The sequence below is a fragment of the Trachypithecus francoisi genome, unplaced genomic scaffold, assembly GCF_009764315.1.
Source record: "Trachypithecus francoisi isolate TF-2019V2 unplaced genomic scaffold, Tfra_2.0 Lachesis_group12, whole genome shotgun sequence".
Taxonomy (NCBI): Eukaryota; Metazoa; Chordata; class Mammalia; order Primates; family Cercopithecidae; genus Trachypithecus; species Trachypithecus francoisi.
In genome coordinates this window covers 59346431-59365102 of record NW_022681457.1, presented here as the reverse complement: position 1 = coordinate 59365102, position 18672 = coordinate 59346431, and positions in this window count along the sequence as shown.

The following is an 18672-nucleotide window of genomic DNA, read 5'->3' as shown; positions in this document are numbered from 1 at the left end:
GCAGGGAAGACTGCCTGGCTTCAGCAAGGAGTTGTCCTGCACTAGGAAAAAGGGCTTTCTATGCTGTGGGGTCATTTGTCTCTCCACCAAGGCCAAGGTGCAGCCTTTTCTGTCATGAACAATGCAGAATGAATGACCCTTCAAAGACTCCCTGAGAGCATGGTTCAGAAGGTTGCTCTAGGTGGAGGTGATTCCTGAATAAGAAGAAACTGGGGAAGCATCTGATCTGTTTGGCTCTTCTGCCATGCCCTGTTGGTCCCAGACCCAAGGTGCTGCTGCCCCGCAAGCTCAAGAAAAGGTTGTACACCTCTTCCGATTTTTCCAACAGAGGGAAGAAGTCAGCATAGTGACTCGTATTGTCCTGGTGGAACATGTCCCTGCCTCCAGCAACAGTCTCACCTTCCCTTCCTGCCTTGCGGGCATCTGGGTGGGGCTCCTGCCCCGGATCCCAGCCAATCAGTGCATCACATCTCTCTGGACACTGTGGTTCAGGAATAGGCATATGGCCTAAGCTGGTCCAATCAGAGTGAATCTTGGACTTTTTTTTTTTTTTGCGAGGTGCTAGTGGAGAGGTTAAACTGCCGGAGAACTGTAGTTTCCATCCCAGCACCAAAAGAATAGAGTTCAGAGCTTGCAGGAGCCACCAAGAGGAGCCAGAGAAGGGTGCCAACACAGTCCATGGCAGGATGGAGATGGAGAAATGGTGCTGCCTGCCTTGTATGAGCCCTGAATCCAGCCACATTTGAAGCCAGTTCCACCCCAGCACCTTTCTGTTTTGTAAGTGGATAAACTTCCTTTAACTTAATCCAGTTTACTTTGGATTTTCTGCTATTTGCCACAGAATGAGATCTGATAATAGTTAGCACCTGACAAGAACAAAGAACACCTGGGCCAGGGACCAGCGTGCTCAAAAGCAAGGCTGGAACAAGGGGCAGAAAAGCAAATCATGGTCCCTGGTGCTCTTTCCAGTGAACGAGCAAAGAACTTACCAGAATTCTCTTAAAGCTACAGGTGCACCTTGCTTTGCATAATAGCTCTGTGCCAGAACAGATGATTATAAACTAAATTTTTGTAAATTGAACCTGATTGCACCGGAAGAGTTGGTTATTTAAGGCATCTCAACAATGTCTTTTGTAAAATGAATGGGCGTGTCCTAAAATAATAAATTAACAGTAATTTATTTATAATTCTAATTTTCCTACATCTGGCTTCATTGTAAGGCAGGACCAACGTGGATGTCTTCTTGGTGTCTTTGTATGAGTTAGTCAAAAGCAAAAAAAAATGTGCTGAACAGCTGGACGTGGTGGCTCACGCCTGTAATCCCAGCACTTTGGGAGGCCGAGGCAGGCAGATCACGAGATCAGGAGTTTGAGAACAGCCTGACCAACATGGTGAAAACCCATCTCTACTAAAAATACAAAAATTAGCCAGGCATGGTGGTGTGTGCCTGTAATTCCAACTACTCAGGAGGCCGAGGCAGGAGAATCGCTTGAACCCGGGAGGTGGAGGTTACAGTGAGCCGAGATTATGCCACTGCGCTCCAGCCTGGGCGACAGAGCAAGACACTGTCTCAAAAAAAAAAAAAAGAAAAGAAAAGAAAAGAAAAAAAACTGCTGAGGTCTATTGAGTATAATTACAATCTTACACGCCCACTCCTTTGCAAAGCTGTGGAACGGAAGTGTCCTGAATAGATCCTGGACCATCATCTCTGGGTCCTGCAGTTGTCTGCAACGGCTATCATCAGTTTTGAATTAGGTTTTGGGGAAATGTTACGAAGTTAGTGGACTTTCTGACCAGAATGTGGCCTGTGCTTTGTTTTCCTGAAGAGGAGGAGTCAATTAAATAGCCCATAGTAAGTTCTAAATTTGGGGGGCTGTTGAGACTGCAATTCAGAATTGTAACTGAAACAAAATATCAAGTTATGAGATGAAACTGATGGTGGGGATTCCAGAACTTATTTTCTTAAGATGTTGATTTCTCTGGTACTCCCTTCCCATGCTGTAAATGTGTCCATCATGCAGCACATGGCTGTGACCTGGCCCCTTGCTTTTCCAAAGTCCCAATTTTCAGCCCTGGTTTTACCTGGGGAAGAAGTGCAAATTTTGCTTGCCACTACAAATGAAAGGGAGCAAATATTTATAAAATATAGTTTTTTTGGAAAAGGTTAGAGCTACCCTTTGGCTCACAGATGTGACCTGGTCTGTATGCATTGAACAGAATCACCAGTAACAATCCCCGGGGCTTACACAGGTAAATACGGAGCTTTATCGCCTTCCAGGAAGCATTTCTGTACCAGGTAGCAACTCGAAAACAAATGAGAATGAAAAAGTCAGGCAAAAAGCAAGTCCCTGACCCTGGCCAGTGCCTGAGAGCCCTGTGTCACAGCCCACTTCCATGGAGAGCTGGCCATGGACCTGTACAGGGCACTGACTAGAACTCAGGGTGGGTGGTGGGCCAGGGACCAGGGAAGGACCATCGCTATAGAGGCTTTGTTTTAAATCCTGATTCCACCAAAGGGCTTAGTCGAGTCTGGTGGATTTGGGGGAAAGAGAAAGTAAAGCCTCGGAGCAAAGAGATACGTGCTGAAGGTCAAATCCATGTTGATGGTGCCAGGCTCCAAGAGAGCGGTAAAATGCAATTGAATGGTGCGATGTAGGGGAAATGGGAGGGGTGGCTCCAAGGGCTGAGCTTGTGTCCCTGGAGAGTCTCTGGCAGGCTGAATCTGCACTTGCACCCAAGGTTCCTGAGTGCTCTAGATCCCATGAGCCCTACAAAATCCCCTGGGCTGATCAGCTAGCAGATGGAGACTTGGGGTCTGGCCCCTAAAGGTATAGGAGGGTAAGTATGAAACTGTATTGGTGACCGAAGACAAATTTTTCATTTGGGTGAGTGTTTGAGATATGGTTGTTTCCATGCCAGCTTTTCAGGTCCCCCTCTAGCTCTGAGGGTCCAGACCTGTGGACCTGCCTTGGTTACAGCTGCTCTTTCAGGGATGCCATCTAAGACTCTGCTTGTGGGAGCTTCCTTTCTAACCAAGACTCGAAACTTCTCAGAGGGCAGACCCCAAACGTGGTTCATCACCAGACCCTAGGCCTAGCCCAGTCCCTGGCACCATGCAGATCATTAGGAAATGTGGATGGAAATAATCAAGAAACTAATTCCGAGGCAGGAGGATCGCTTGAGGCCAGGAGTTTGCGACCAGTCTGGGCATCATAGCGAGACTCTGTCTCTATAAAAAATAAAAATAATAGTAATTATCTGGGTCTGGTGGCACTCGCCTATAGTCCCAGTTACTCAGGAGGCTGAGGTAGGAGGATTGCCTGAGCCCACAAGTTCAAGGCTGCAGTGAGCTGTGATCTCACCACTGCTCTACAGCCTGGATTATGCAGTAAGAGACCTGCCTCTAAAAAAAGAAAAAAGAAAAAAAAAGAAATGAATGCATCATATCTAACACTTAAATAATTCATACTATGTGCCAGGCACTGATTTTTGTTTGTTTTTGTGTGTGTGTGGGGGGGGGGGTTTGTTTGTTTGTTTGTTCTGTTTTTTTTTTTTATTTTTTGAGACAGAGTCTTACTCTGTCTCCTAGGCTGGAGTGTAGTGTGCAATCTCTGTTCACTGCAACCTGCTAGGCACTGTTTTAAGCACTTTACCTGTATTGTCCACTGAATGAATGAATGAATGAATGAATGAATGCATATATGAACAGCATTGCTTAAAATGTGTTGCCACCACTAGAAATTAGTTGCAACCCTTTAAAATTAACGGTTATTTTCTCTGATATAAAGTAGTCCGTGATGCACATTGAAGAATAATTAGAAAACACAGAAATGTACAAAGATGATTATATCTTTCTTAATCTCACCTTGATAGCCTTTTATGTCTCTCCTTCCAAGCATTTTTCTGTGCATATCAATTTTTTGCAAACTTTGAATCATTTTTTATAAACAATTTTGTGTCCTGCTTTTGTTCTCTAACCTTGTAGCACAAGGTATTTCCCCATGTCATTAAATATTCTTTGAAAACATGATTTTATAGCTACATAATGTTCCATCAAGTAGATGCAGCATAATTTATTTAAACAACCTCTTATTTTGGAGCATCTAAATTGTTTCTATTTTGTTGTTGTTGTTCTCTTAAAAGTATTGGGGAGAGCATTTTCATGGTTAAAGCTTTGTTTGCATCTCTGCTCGTTTTCTTAGAATCCACTGACAGAGGTGAAGTTGGATCGTTGGGTATGAAGGTTTTGGGGCTCCTCCTAGACACTGCCAACTTTCTTTCCAAAAAGGCTGCCTCAACTTGTTCTTCCCAACTTGTGTCTCTTCCTGTGTCTCCTCCTGCCTTTTGCCCATTTATGCACAGGAGGCTTTAGGGCTTGCCTTACAGACTCATAAGAGGATGATAAACCTTAGGCAGTCCACTATTGCTTCAAATAAGTTGGACTTCTAATTCTGATGGTGGTGCCATTTTCAGCAGGTTCTTGTTGTCCCCGGCTCACCCTTCAGCTCTAGGGAACCCCAGGGATGTCTCTCAGTGCCCAGTGAACCTTGCTGGCTTCAAATAAAACAATGTATCTCTTTGCTTTAGCTCCAGATGGGCTGTGTATCCAAAGGAGGTATGTGTCCAGCCAATATTCCTGATACAGTCATCCTAGAGCTCTAACTCCCCTGCCTGCTGCCCACTCAGAAGCTCTGCTCCTAGATCTCCCCAGACCCCTTGCCTCTTGCTAACTCCTCGAGTTACTTTTGCCAATGGTGGTGATTTTTCTATTGCTCTAAAAGAGAAGGGGAGAAGAATACTGTAAAGCGGCAGAGCACAGGTTCTGAGGTCAGACCACCTGGGTTCAAATCCCAGCTCCAACACTTTAGAGCTGTGTGACCTTAGGCAAGTTACGTAACCTCTCTGTGCCTTAACCTCCACATCGGAAAAATGGGCATGTTTAGAGAACTCAGTGGATTAGCCCTTAGCATGGCACCTGGTACATAATAGGCCTTTACTATTCTTATTCATGATTTGTAAATGTTTTACATGGATTTTTTTAATTAAATAAGAATGATAGTAGTTTTTATAATGTCCCATGTTATTTAGCTTTGCACTTCAGGGCTGAAGAGACGTTTGTGTGGTGTTCTATTTCCAGCATACCTGGCAAGCCCTGGAGGCTCTGCTCCACACCTGGCTAACAGGAATCTCTATCAGCCTCTGCCCCGGCCCCCTAGTGAGCAGTTCTTTCTGCTTATGACATTCATTCAACGTAAATACAGAAGCCCATCACAGCATCCAGAGCGCTTCCTGTTAGTAAATCGTTTAGAATGTCAGATCTGGTTTTGCAGGTTCAGAATGGCCTCACTGCAAACTCCCAAGCCAGTGACTAACCCCTGTCACCTAGCCATTGTCACCAACGGCTTTGGCTTTCCCCATCAGCCTGAGTCAGGAACCCACAGCATGGGTGATGCACTTTCCCTTTCGCAATAGGCATTTGCAGGTCACGCACTTTTAAAAAGGGAACTTGATTTGGGGACTGCATTGCATCTGGGCTCCCTCTTGCCCCTTTGCCTGTCTTCTCTCATCTCTGTGGAATGCCTGTCGGGCCATGGACAGATATTTTATGAATTACTTATTCATCTTTTCACAAGTACAGCAGGGAAGTTGGCCTTCCTGATCCTGACTGATGGAAACACAGTTGCTAATATAAGAAAAAGTCCAGTTTTCCAGCAGCACCAATCAGCTGAATCACTAGACTACTTAGATGTTAATCCAACATTAGGAGGCCGAGGCGGGCAGATCACTTGGAGTCAAGAGTTCAAGACTAGCCTGGCCAACATGGTGAAAATCCAGCTCTACTAAAAATACAAAAATCAGCAAACCATGGTGGTACATGACTGCAATCCCAGCTACTTGGGAGACTGAGGCACGAGAATAGCTTGAACCAGGAGACAGAGATTGCAGTGAGCCAAGATCATGCCACTGCACTCCAGCCTGGGCAACAGAGCAAGACTGTCTCAAAAAACAAAAGAAGTTAATCCCAAAATTAGGCTATAGCTACATCCCTGCTGAGTGTATCCCCACAACATTGCCTTTATAAGCAACCACCTGCTGCCATGGCTGTGATGCCCGGACTGTAAATTATTTAGCATGAAACCCACCCAGTCACCCCAGGAAGCTAGATGCAATGTTTTCTTATTGTTGTTGTTGTTTTGGTTTTGGTTTTTTTGTTTGTTTGTCTTTTGTTTGTTTGTTTCTTTGTTTTTTGAGACTGAGTCTCACTCTATCGCCCAGGCTGGAGTGCAGTGGTGTGATCTCGGCTCACTGCAACCTGCACCTCCTGGGTTCAAGTGATTCTCCTGCCTCAGCCTCACAAGTAGCTGGGATTATAGGCAACTGCCACATTGTCCAGCTAATTTTTTTTTTTTTTTTTTTTTTGTGATGGAGTCTTGCTCTGTTGCCCAGGCTGGAGTGCTGTGGCATGATCTTGGCTCACTGCAAGCTCCGCCTCCCAGGTTCATGCCATTCTCCTGCCTCAGCCTCCCGAGTAGCTGGGACTACAGGCGCCCACCACCACGCCCAGCTAATTTTGTTTTTGTATTTTTAGTAGAGATGGGGTTTCACCGTGTTTGCCAGGATGGTCTCGATCTCCTGACATCGTGATCTGCCTGCCTCCGCCTCCCAAAGTGCTGGGATTACAGGTGTGCATGCCCAGCTAATTTTTGTATTTTTAGTGGAGGTAGTGTTTCACCATGTTTGCCAGGCTGGTCTCGAACTCCCAACCTCAAGTGATTCTCCTGCCTCGGCCTCCCAAAGTGCTGGGATTACAGGCGTGAGTCACCACACCCGGCCCAAATACAAAGTTCTGAGCTGAGGGCTTGCACGACACCCTGAGATGTTTCTGTCTAACCTACCTGGGCTTTAGGGTGAATACATAAGCAAGCGAGGGTTCTCTAATGATGGAAGATATGTATCTCTGCCACTTGGAAGTGCCAGGCTTAGTGAGAAGCACCTAACATAGAGGACAGGAGGAACACATTTCCCACTGGGCCCTGTAAGGAAGTGTCGCCTCAGCAGCACACGGCATCTATAGAGCTGCACACCTGGATAATCCCAGGACAGTACACAATGTTTGCCAGAAGGATTCTGTCGCCGGCTCTCCCATCCCGTCTGAGAACGTGTCCTGTTACATTACGAAAAGCAACAGGTCAGAATTGACATTCTGGAAGCCGAGTCCCAGAGGAAAACATTTAAAAGATTACCTTTAAGGATCCATCTCGCACCTGGGAGACAGGACACAAGTCACAATCCAGGAGTTTAAAGATGAAATGAACAACTCGAGTCCTTGACCGTGTGAATGTAGTCACCGGCCAGGAAGAGAGGGCTTTCCTGGGGGAGAAAGGAAGAGGGCAGGCTGCCTACACTTGGAGGGTTTGGATGAGAAGTATCATCTAAGACATGGATGTTGTGAAAGAGGGAAGGGTGAGATTTGCACGGGTCAGGGAGAGTGAAGGCTGCACCCCAGTGTGGTGCACGTCCAGCTCTGGCTGGGCTCCGTGGGGACAAGAAACGCTCCATGAGTCCTCATGCTGAAGTCTGCTATGCATGGCTGCAGCCTGGCCATTCCCGTTAAAGCAGGAGCTCTCCACGGGCAGAGACAGGACTTTTCCTCTCGGTGTCCTCAGCAGTGAGCACAGAGCTGCCACCTCACAGGGACTCAGTGTATGGCTCTTGAGTGAGTGAGTGAACAAATGCATATGTCCACATTCCACAAAACACCAGTGTCCACTGAAAGACGACAGTTTTCAGAATTTGGGAAACCCTACATTCATCAAAATTATTTGGTTAATTAGACCTAGCAGATGGAGAAAGCAAAAGAAGCAGAGTGCAAAACTTTATTGACAACACGATGCCTGTTTTATGCATGCATCTATAAATATGCTCTTTCTGAAGGCGTGCATGTGACCCGCAGTATGCCCTGTGAATTAACCAGAGGACAATCACTATTAACACATGGGTGAGTTCCCTTGCAGCCTCTTTTCTCTGACTGTATCATGCATACTTATTTATGCATATAAATTTTATATGAGAGATATACATATGTCATATATATATATATATTTGCTAGGCTGGTCTCGAACTCCTGACCTCAAGTGATCCTCCTGCCTCAGCCTCCCAAAGGAGGCCTCCCAAAGGATTGTGACTTATTTCCTGTCTCCCAGGTGCGAGATGGATCCTTAAAGGTAATCTTTTAAATGTTTTCCTCTGGAACTCGGCTTCCAGAATGTCAATTCTGACATATATACATATGTCAGAATTATATATATATATATATAAAATGCAAAAAAAAAAACAAAGGTATGGGAGGAAATTCACCCCCATATTAATGGTGTTTAATGGTGTTTCTGGATGGTGAGATTAATCATGATTAAACTTTTATTCTTGATAGATTTTTGTGTCTTGTAAATTTAATACAACTGGCATATTAACAAACTTCGTTGTTGTTGTTGTTGTTTTCAGAGACAGAGTCTTGCTCTGTTACTCAGGCTGGAGTGTGGTGGCACCATCATAGCTCACTAAAACCTCAAACCCCTGGGCTCAAGTGATCCTCCCACCTCAGCCTTCCAAGTAACTGAAATTACAGGTATAAGCCACCACACCTTGGAACAAATATTTTAAATCAACAAAACACCTATATTTAGAGTTTGGGGAAGGTAGGACAGAGAGCGGTTCATGGGAGAGAGGGAAACACCTGCCCCAGATGTGCTTTGGACAGAGTTGTGAGGGACCCCCCCCCACCACCTGCTGAGCCCTGGAGGTGGGTGGGCTGGCTCAGGACACTCTCTGGGTTCTACCCACCCTCCAATCCCAACCATAGCCTAGCGCCAGAGCACCTGATAAGACCCTGACAGGCCCACAGGACTTCCTCCCTGATATGGTTTGGATTTGTGTCCCCGCCCAAATCTCATGTCGAATTACAGAAGGGGCCTGGTGGGAGGTGATTGGCTCATGGGGGCGGATTTTCCCCTTGCTGTTCTTGTGGTAGTGAGTGAGTTCTCACGAGATCTGATAGTATAAAAGTGTATGGCGTTTCCCCCTTTACTCTCTGTCTGTCCTGCCACCATGAGAAGAAGGTGCCTGCTTCCCCTTTGCCTTCCACCATGATTGTAAGTTTCCTGAGGCCTCCCAGTCATGCTTCCTGTTACGCCTGTGGAACTGTGAGTCAATTAAACCTCTTTGCTTCATAAATTACCCAGCCTCAGGTAGTTCTTTATAGCAGTGCGAGAACAGACTAATTCATTCCCTCTGCAGAAGAAAAAAAGGGAGCCGGGTGTGGTGGCTCACGCCTGTAATCCCAGCACTTTGGGAGGTTGAGGCGGGTGGATCATTTGAGGTCAGGAGTTTGAGACCAGCCTGGCCAACACAGTGAAACCTCATCTCTACTAAAAATACAAAAATTAGCTGGGCATGGTGGCACACACCTGTAATTCCAGCTACTCAGGAGGCTGAGGCAGAAGAATCACTTAAACTGTGAGGCAGAGGTTGCAGTGAGCCAAGATTGCACCACTGCACTCCAGCCTGGGCAACAGAGCAAGACTCCATCTAAAAAAAAAAAAAAAAAATCCCTCCTCAGGCAATGAGAACCTCAACGTCAGCCTCTCTCTCTTGCACAGTCCCTTAGAGTTGATCAAGGGCTCCCTCACCTTCCTTCTCCATCCCCCTCACAACAACCAAGCCTGGGGATAGATTATTGCTACTTTACTGATGCAGAAACTGAGAGCTCAGGGAAGATATGCAAGGAAGAGGCGAGCCTGGCTAGGTCCAGGAGCCTATTTCCCAGGATCGTGTGTGCACTTCCCACTGCTCCACCCTGCCCTCCTTCTGCCCGACCTTTGCAGCACAGCAGGGCTAAGTTGGAAAGGAAGAAGGGGTGAGGAGCAGCGAGCTTGGTCTAGAAGGCCTACAGCAGGACTTAGGCACAATTTGCCTCTCTGCAGTGGAGATAAGGCACGTGCCTCAGAGGTCCTGCCAAGCCTGCAGGCTCATGAACCGCCGAGCCATCCCACCTGGCAGGACGAGTGCTCGTGGACAGAGCTGGCGAGCCATAGGGAAACACCTGCAGAGCCGTGCTGCTGTGGAACCACCTCACCGATGTCAGGCTCTGTGCTGATTCTTCCACGTACATCCTGATCTACTTTCCCTCCTCCTGTGCCCCACGCTGCGCTGTGAGAGGCTGAGCCACTTGGATGTCTGCAGACTCCATCCCCAAGCTCCCTTGTCCTCTGGCATGATCATGAAGATCACTGCAGCAATGGGAGGTACCAGCAAGAGGCTGGAGGGCCGGAGAAAAGAGAGTGTGGTGTCCCCCACCTAACCCCCAGCAGGCCAGGGTATGGGAATGTCTGGACTCCTCTGGCTACCCCCTCACTCCTGTGGGCTGCCCCCTCATGGAACTCCATGTCCTAGGACTCTGTCCCCTCCCCTTGCCATATCAGGAGTCCCTGTGCTCACAACTGGGGACACAAAGAGGGATAGAATGGCTTCCCGAGTTGCTGGCCCCTGAGGCTCTCCATCCATTGTGGTTCTCTCAGCCCCGCCCATACCACTGTAAATGCCCTCTGTTTCCGACACCAGCAGGCACCCCTTATCCATGCCTCTTGTTCCTCCTGGGATCTGGACTTGTTCAGGCTCTAACCAAATCCCCACCTAAGGATGGCTCCAAGCTATAGAATCAATCTCCTGTGATCTCTCCCTCAGCCTCCCTTTCCTGATCTTCCAAACAGGGAAGCAATAGTCCACATGCTTTGTTTGTTGTTAAAAGGTGAAGATCATAAGCAATGTGGTTCTCTTGAAAAGATTTGCAAGCTCTGGTGTCCATGAGGGATTTCGAGATGGGTGATAGGTGTGTTCAGGGTTTTCTGTGCAACTCAGATGAAGAGCAGCTACCTCTCAAGCTGTAGCCTCCCTACAGCTGTGGCTGTAAATCAAGGAGAAACACAAAAATGACTCTCCGTGGCCGGCACAGGGGCTGCAAAGCCTGAAGTTTCTGCCCTTAACTTGGGCCTATGAGATGCTTCATCTAAGCAGATGAAGGCTGACTTCACAGTCACTCTCATAAGCCTAGAGTTCTGGTTTCTGGTCCACAGCCAATGAGAAATGGCAGTTTAGGAAGGGAGAGACTACCACACCAATGAGAGTGACAACTAGAGGCCTGATGGCGAGGGAAGAACTCAAAAATCTAGGAAATCGGCCTTGAGACTGAAGGAAGCTCCGAGAACAGAGGCCATTAGCAGAGGGCAAACACCCCCAGCACACCTCGCAAGCCCCGAGGGCTGCATTACCTCCCGCTCAGCAGCGGAGGTTCACAGCGGCAACCCTGAGCCATTACAGAAAGGTTAATGGTGTTCCACATTCTCCAAGCAAGAAGGAAGGGAAATGTGCTCCGCATCTTAGAGATATTTCCATCTGAAAATGTTACATGAAAATAATTTACGGCTCTCTCTCTCAAAAACTCAGCTGTCTGGATCCCATTCCCTGTAGGTTCCAGATGAGCAAGGGTTTTGCTATTACTGGAAGTATCCACGCTTGCGGGCAAGCAGCATTTATTGAGTGCCTGCTGAATGCCGAGCACTCTGTGAGGAGGAGAGGAGGGTTTCCGGGGAAGCTCAGCTGTGTCTTCTGGGACTTGAGGCGATGGCAAGACCCACAGCTTCTCCTCTCTTCGTGAGCGAGACCTCGTCCAGCCACATCCTGCACCGCCTGGCACCTGCTGCCCCGACAGCAATACCTGCACCAGCAGGCAAGACCCTCTCAGAACACCTGAGCCATAAGCCCCTCAGCAGCTGAGCGCCCCAGCCAGTGCCCCTCTCTGGGGTCTGTTTTTATTAAAAATATTTCATTGTTTAGGAGTGTGGGTTTTAGCTGATATACAGCATTTGGCAGGGTTCCTCTCTAGCATTTGGTAATAATTCCATACCAAATGCTAGGGAAAAACTCTCCCAAATGGAACCGCTTCAAGCCAGAGCTCTTAAAAAACTGAAGCCTGAGGAAGCCACTGCATATGAGCTGTCCCCAGCTCCCCCGGGCCAGCAGAGGAGATACATGCGCCCAGGACCCAAGACTCTGGGCTTCCCCGTCACAGGAGCAGCACTCATTTTCACTACCCCTCACTCCGGCCACTTGCTGACCTTGTGGACAAGCTGGGCCTGAAGTCACTCGCTGGGATTGAAAGCAGATCCTACACACAGTAGGTGTTCCCTACACATGGCTGGGTTGAATTCTGGGGATGTAAAATTAAAACGTCCCCATTCATTTTTCCAAAATGTCATTTTATGTGCTTACCCTATTCCACAGTTTGACAGCTCCATAGTTCCTTTGGAAAATATTTAAAATTTCAGGTGGGTGCAGTGGCTCATGCCTGTAACTTCAGCACTTTGGAAGGCCAAGGTGTGGAGGACCACTTGAAGCCTGGAGTTTCAGACCGGCCTGGCCAATGTAACAAGACCCCATCTCTACAAATAAAGTAACCAAGTGTGGTGGTATGCACCTGTAGTCTTATCTACTTGGGAGGATAAGGCAGGAAGATTGCTTGATCTCGAGAGTTTGAGGCTGCAGTGAACTACGACCATGCTACCGCACTCCAGCTGGGTGACAGAACAAGACCCCATTTATTTAAAAAAAAAGTTAAATTTCATGACCACCCTGAAACTGGACTGCCTGAGTTTATGTTCTGGCAACTCTGTGGGCTTCACTAGCAAGGGAGAGAATCTCTGTAAGATAGTGATGATAGTACCTCCCTCCCAAGCAGCTTCTGGTGAGAACTGACTGTCGCACATAGAGACTGCTGGTGCGCAGTACCTGCTCTCAAGCAAAATGTCCTCTCTCGGCTTTACTGAGCACGTACTATGTGCGAGGGGCTTTACACAACCATCTCACCTAATGGGTATTTGACAAGAAAAAGGAGACTTCTTTCCTGGACCACTCCCGGCTCTCTTCCTCAAAGGGTGAGTGGTAAATGCATACAAGTCTGCTGTGGCTGAAACCCTGTCCCTTTCCACTCCACTGCCCCTGGATCAAAGGTGTGGGTGAGGCTGGCAGAACCACTACCAAAGATGGAGGAGACCTTTTCCTGCTGGGTTTCATTCCAGCCTTCCCCTGTAGGTGTTGGCTGCTAAGTCTTGCACACCCTCAAGTCCCAGGGTAGAGTAGGAAACAGAAAACACGACACTGCAGAGGAAGCACTGTGCCACTGGTCACAGGGTCCACTGAGGTCCCAGCAGCTGCCTGGCGATGCCCCAGAGCCCCAAAGGCTCCCTTGTGTCTCTTTAATAAATACCCCTTTGACCTAAGCTAATTTTTTTCTCTGTCATCGTTGTTGTTGTTTTATTGTGGTGTATCCTGTTGTGGATTTATTATTTTTCATCTCCTGCTTGGAACTCTTTGTGATTCTTGTTTCTGAAGATTCATGTCTTTCATCAAGTCTGGAAAATTCTTACCCATAATCTCTTCAGAAATTGCCACTTTCATCTCCTCTCCATTCCATTCTTCTAGAACCTCTATTAAAAAGGGACCTTTGGGTCAGGCGCAGTGGCTCACACCTGCAATTCCAACACTTTGGGAGGCTGAGGCAGGCAGATCACCTGAGGTCAGGAGTCCGAGACCACCCTGACCAACATGGCGAAACTCCATCTCTACTAAAAATGCAAAAATTAGCCAGGTGTGGTGTTGGGCACCTGTAATCCCAGCTACTCGGAGGGCTGAGGCAGGAGAATCGCTTGAACCCGAGAGGCAGATGTTGCAGTGAGCCAAGATTGCGCCATTGCACCCCAGCCTCGTAATAAGAGCAAAACTCTGTCTCAGAAAACAACAACAACAACAAAAAGACCTTTGCTTCATCCTGCAGGCATATCAGTGCCTTGTGTTTTCCAGCTCTTTCTGCGCTGCCTTCTGTGTAATTTCCTTCAGAGTTGTCATCTGCCTGGCTAATTTCTTGTACTGCCTCAGTGGGTCTGCTTCTCACAGCCAGTTCTTCTCTGGCTAGAAGGCAAGCATTGACTGTGAGAGGGAACTTGAATGTGGGATTTGGCAACACCTTGCTCTGGACCCTCCAGCTGAGAGCCCAGGATGATGGGGTCCTTGTGCCAGTTTCCTCGCTTGGAGATGTCTCCACAGGTTCCTCCTCTGGTGCCTATAATATACTCACAGCTGCACTGCCTGTGAATTGCTTCCTCAAGAAGCTGGAAAGCCGCCCCCACTCTCCACCCAGGGAAATGCCTGACTGCCCCTTCACCAGCCTGCAAACACCCTCAACAAGTGATGGGTGAGACAGCATAGCTTTCCACCATGCTACAAAACTGTGAGCTAACACAGTGGTTGTGAGCATTGCATCGGAGGTCAACAGATCCGGTCCTGAAGTCTCTGCCATTTTACCAGCCATATGACCTTATTCAATTCATGAACCACTCTACACCTTAGTTTCCTTCTCTATAAAATGGGGATGGTACATGAGCTTTCTTTTCAAGTTTGCTTGAAAAAAACTTTCTCCCACCTGGGCTGACACTCACCAAGCACATCCTAAACATCATCTGTTAATAACAGTGATACTGGAGGCCCCTTCGTGTTAAATTATCCACAGAACAGTTCACTTGCACTTTTTTTTCTTTTAAGACGGAGTCTCGCTCTGTAGCCAGGCTGGAGTGCAGTGGCACGATCTCAGCTCACTGCAACCTCCGACTCCCTGGTTCAAGCAATTCTCCTCCCTCAGCCTCCTGAGTAGCCGGGATTACAGGCATGCGCCACCACGCCCAGCTAATTTTTGTGTTTTTAGTAGAGATGGGTTTTCACCACGTTGGCAAGGATAGTCTCGATCTCCTGACCTCATGATCCACTCGCCTCAGCCTCCCAAAGTGCTGGATTATAGGCATGAGCCACTGAGCCCAGCCTTTTTTTTTCTTTGAGATAGAGTCTCACCCTGTCGCCCAGGCTGGAGTGTAGTGGCATGATCTCAGCCCACTGCAACCTCCACCTCCTGGGTTTCAGTGATTCTCCTGCCTCAGCCTCCTCCCGAGTAGCTAGGGTTATAGATGTGCACCACCACACCCAACTAATTTTTGTATTTTTAATAGAGATGCGGTTTGGCCATGTTGGTCAGGCTGGTCTTGAACTCCTGACCTCAAGTGATCCTCCCGCCTTGGCCTCCCAAAGTGCTGGGATTACAGGCCTGAGCCACCGCAGCCGGCCTCCACTTGCACTTTTAGTCTCGCTGGAAGTACTGAGACAAGCAACCCTCGGCCTTCTCTCCTCACTTCACTTTTGACACAGGTGATGAGAAATCAAAGAGACAGTGCAGGACAGAGGCCGTTGTGGTGAGGGACACAGGAGAAATTCTGGCAGAAGAAACTGCTAAGCACTATCCATATGGTCATTAACTGCAGAGTTATGCCTCCCACCTGGGTTAACCAATCAGCTGCAGGTCTTCAGGTACTCCGTCTCTGCTGAGCTAGCCAGGGAGCAGCTGTGGACCTGTAAGCCCCCAATAGCAGCTCTGAGGACCCTCAGTGCTCCTGTCCAGGAATCATGCTCTGCCCCCACCACTCCACCCTGGCATTCTGCACAAGAAACACAAGACCTCATGCAAGACCGAAGCCTCAGAAGTCAGAGGCTGCCTCCTCCCTCAGAACACTGCCTCCTCAGGTGTGTCTGCCACTTCCAAAGAAACAAAAAGAGCAAGAAGGCTTCCTTCTCCCAGAAGGGCCTTCTTGTCCCTGCCACTGTGTCTTCGTGTCCAGTGTCTCATAAATGTGAATTCAGAGGCAAGTTACAGAGCTTAAGTTACTGCTGACACTTGATTGGAATAACTGTTACGTAAAAGCCAACACAGATGAATCGCCTGTAGGGAGTTGTCTGACTGCATGAGTTTTTACACATCTTTCAGCTAAATCAAAGATCCAAATGCTAAATCTCTCACTCAGGAACATCAAGTGGATTTGTGACAGTACCTGGAGGACCCGGTGTCCATAAACCAATGAATGAATTACACTGATCCTGGTATGCAGTTTCTCATCTGTGACTGATACAATATTGATAATATTCTTTATTTCACTTAACTCCTTCAGGGCCACACTGAAACACAGCACTCCTGGATTATGTCTATACTCTGATGAGAATAATGATCTGCTATGGGGAATACAGCAGATCAATTGATTGTTCACTCATATGTAGATCAGATGAGGGTAAAGGGTATTTGCTGGTGGGGTGCGGTGGCTCACACCTGTAATCCCAGCACTTTGGGAGGCCTAGGTGGCCGATCACCTGAGGTCAGGAGTTGGAGACCAGTCTGACCAATGTGGTGCAACCCCGTCGCTACTAAAAATACAATAATTACTGTGATGGGTGCCTGTATTCCTAGCTACTTGGGAGGCTGAGACTGGAGAGTTGCTTGAACCCGGGAAGTGGAGGTTACAGTGAGCTGACATAGTGCCATTGCACTCCAGCCTGGGCGACAAGAGCAAAACTCCATCTCAAAAACAAACAAACAAACAAAAATGGTATTTGCCGTTGTTTTTGGTGGTGGTGTTGACATTTGGTGGTGTATTTTTCATTTTTGGAACTACTTGTGTTGGACTCTTATGAACACTAACATAGGGTTGCAACCCACTACCATCAGCAACACTGTTGAATGAGACCAGCTTGGGAAGTTGTTGTTTTTGTTTAGGACACACCTTGAATATCACCAATGTAACCAATTCAATCCACCACATGTTTGTCAATTTTCCTCTTTGGTGCTGGTCCTGAGCGAGAAACTCTGAGGCACAGGGATGGTGGGTTGATGACTGGGAACAAGTTACTCAGAGACATCTGCATCTTATGTTCACACCAGACTGTGGGGCACAGTGGCTCACGCCTGTAATCCCAGCACTTTGGGAGGCCGAGGAGAGCGGATCGCCTGAGGTCAGGAATTTGAGACCAGCCTGGCCAATATGGTGAAACCCCATCTCTATTAAAAATACAAAACTTAGCTGGGCATGGTGGCAGGCATCAAGTAACCCCAGCTACTTGAGAGACTGAGGCAGGAGAATCGCTTGATCCCAGGAGGCAGAGGTTTCAGTGAGCCGAGATTGTGCCACTGCACTCCAGTCTGGATGACAGAGTAAGACTCCATCTTAAAAAAAAGTATTTAAAAAAGACTGTGAAATAGCCTGATCTAGACAAGGTAGTGGTGATGATGATGATGAAGATGCTACTGACCATCAATGCATTCTCCTTGCCAGGAGCTGGGTTCAAGCCTTTCATCCATTTAGCCACTCACCTCTTCCAATTCTACTGGCCAGTTCCTGTTATTCTAGGAAGTCCACGTTACAGATGAGAAAACGGAAGCAGACAGGACTTAAGGTTTTTCATCCAAAGTCACAGGAGATTGAGGAATTTGAACCCAAAGCAGTTTGACTTCAAAACTGTCACTCATTTTTTCCCCAAAGTACAGGATAGGTACATGGAGTCAGTCCCAAACCACTCAGTGAGTTTGTGGACAGTGAGGACTCAAACCAGGTTTCTGGGCTCTGCGTTCAGGGCTACTCTGCAGAAACAATATGCGAAGGCCGATGACCCGCGTGGCTGTGCACATCACCTTCCAGCCACTGCAGCGGTCCCTTCCTTTCCTGACAGACTAGGAAGCTCTTGTGGTTGTTCTCACGTGCCTGGAAGGCTGAATTTAAAAGCAAAATGGCTACAGAAGAAAAGGCCCAGCCAACCTTTCTTAGAACCAGGCCTCTTCTGAGCCTCACAGAGCCAAGTCTCTCCCAACTCAAGAACAGGAAAATAGCTATTGCCAGGACTGCACCACTGCACTCCAGCCTGGGCGACAAAGCTAGTCTCTGTCTTAAAAGAAAAAGAAAAGCGGCCATTGAAATACATTAAAACATTGCAACAACAGCCCAATAGCTATTGAGCCACATTACCTTGCCAGAGCAGCCAGGTGATACGCCCCGGTCTGGGCTTAAGGAAATTTGACTTTCTTAGGGGTGGTGGGCATCTTTGGTTTCCCTGCCTGGCATACATTCTCCCCTTGACTAGTGAATTTCATCAGGACTGGCCGTGGTGACAACCAGCCCCCAATCTAAATGACCAAAAACAAGCATTTAGATGACATGTCGATCTCAGACCAGTGAGGGCTCTGCTCTGTGTTGTCCTTACTCTGACTTCTGGGATGAGGAGCTGTCACCTTCTGGACCATCACGGTGACAGTAGCAGGGAAAGCATTGGGTAGTCCTGTGCCAGTAACTAAATACTTCCACTCAGAAGTCATAATGTTCACCTTCTTTGACCAAAGCAAGTCAGGTGGCTGTGCCCCCTTCCAGGGGATAGGAAGTACAATCGTATTGTGTGTCTGGAAGGAGGACAATCCGATGTAGAAACGTGCAGAGGTAAGCACTGGCAAAGACTGCACTTGTAGTCATTAAATGTTTTGCTTCTCACACATATTAGACACTTCAGCTCCAGTGTAATGGAGTTCCTCTTGCTCCAGAGACTTGTAACTATAAGCCATGGTATTTGACTGCTCACCCCGATGTGCATCTGCTCTAGAATGGTGGAACAGAGACTAGACACCCTCAGTAAGCACTCCTATTCAGAGACAGGGAAAAGAGAAGTCACAGAAGTGCATCTTTTTCCTTTTTTTTTTTTTTTTTTTGA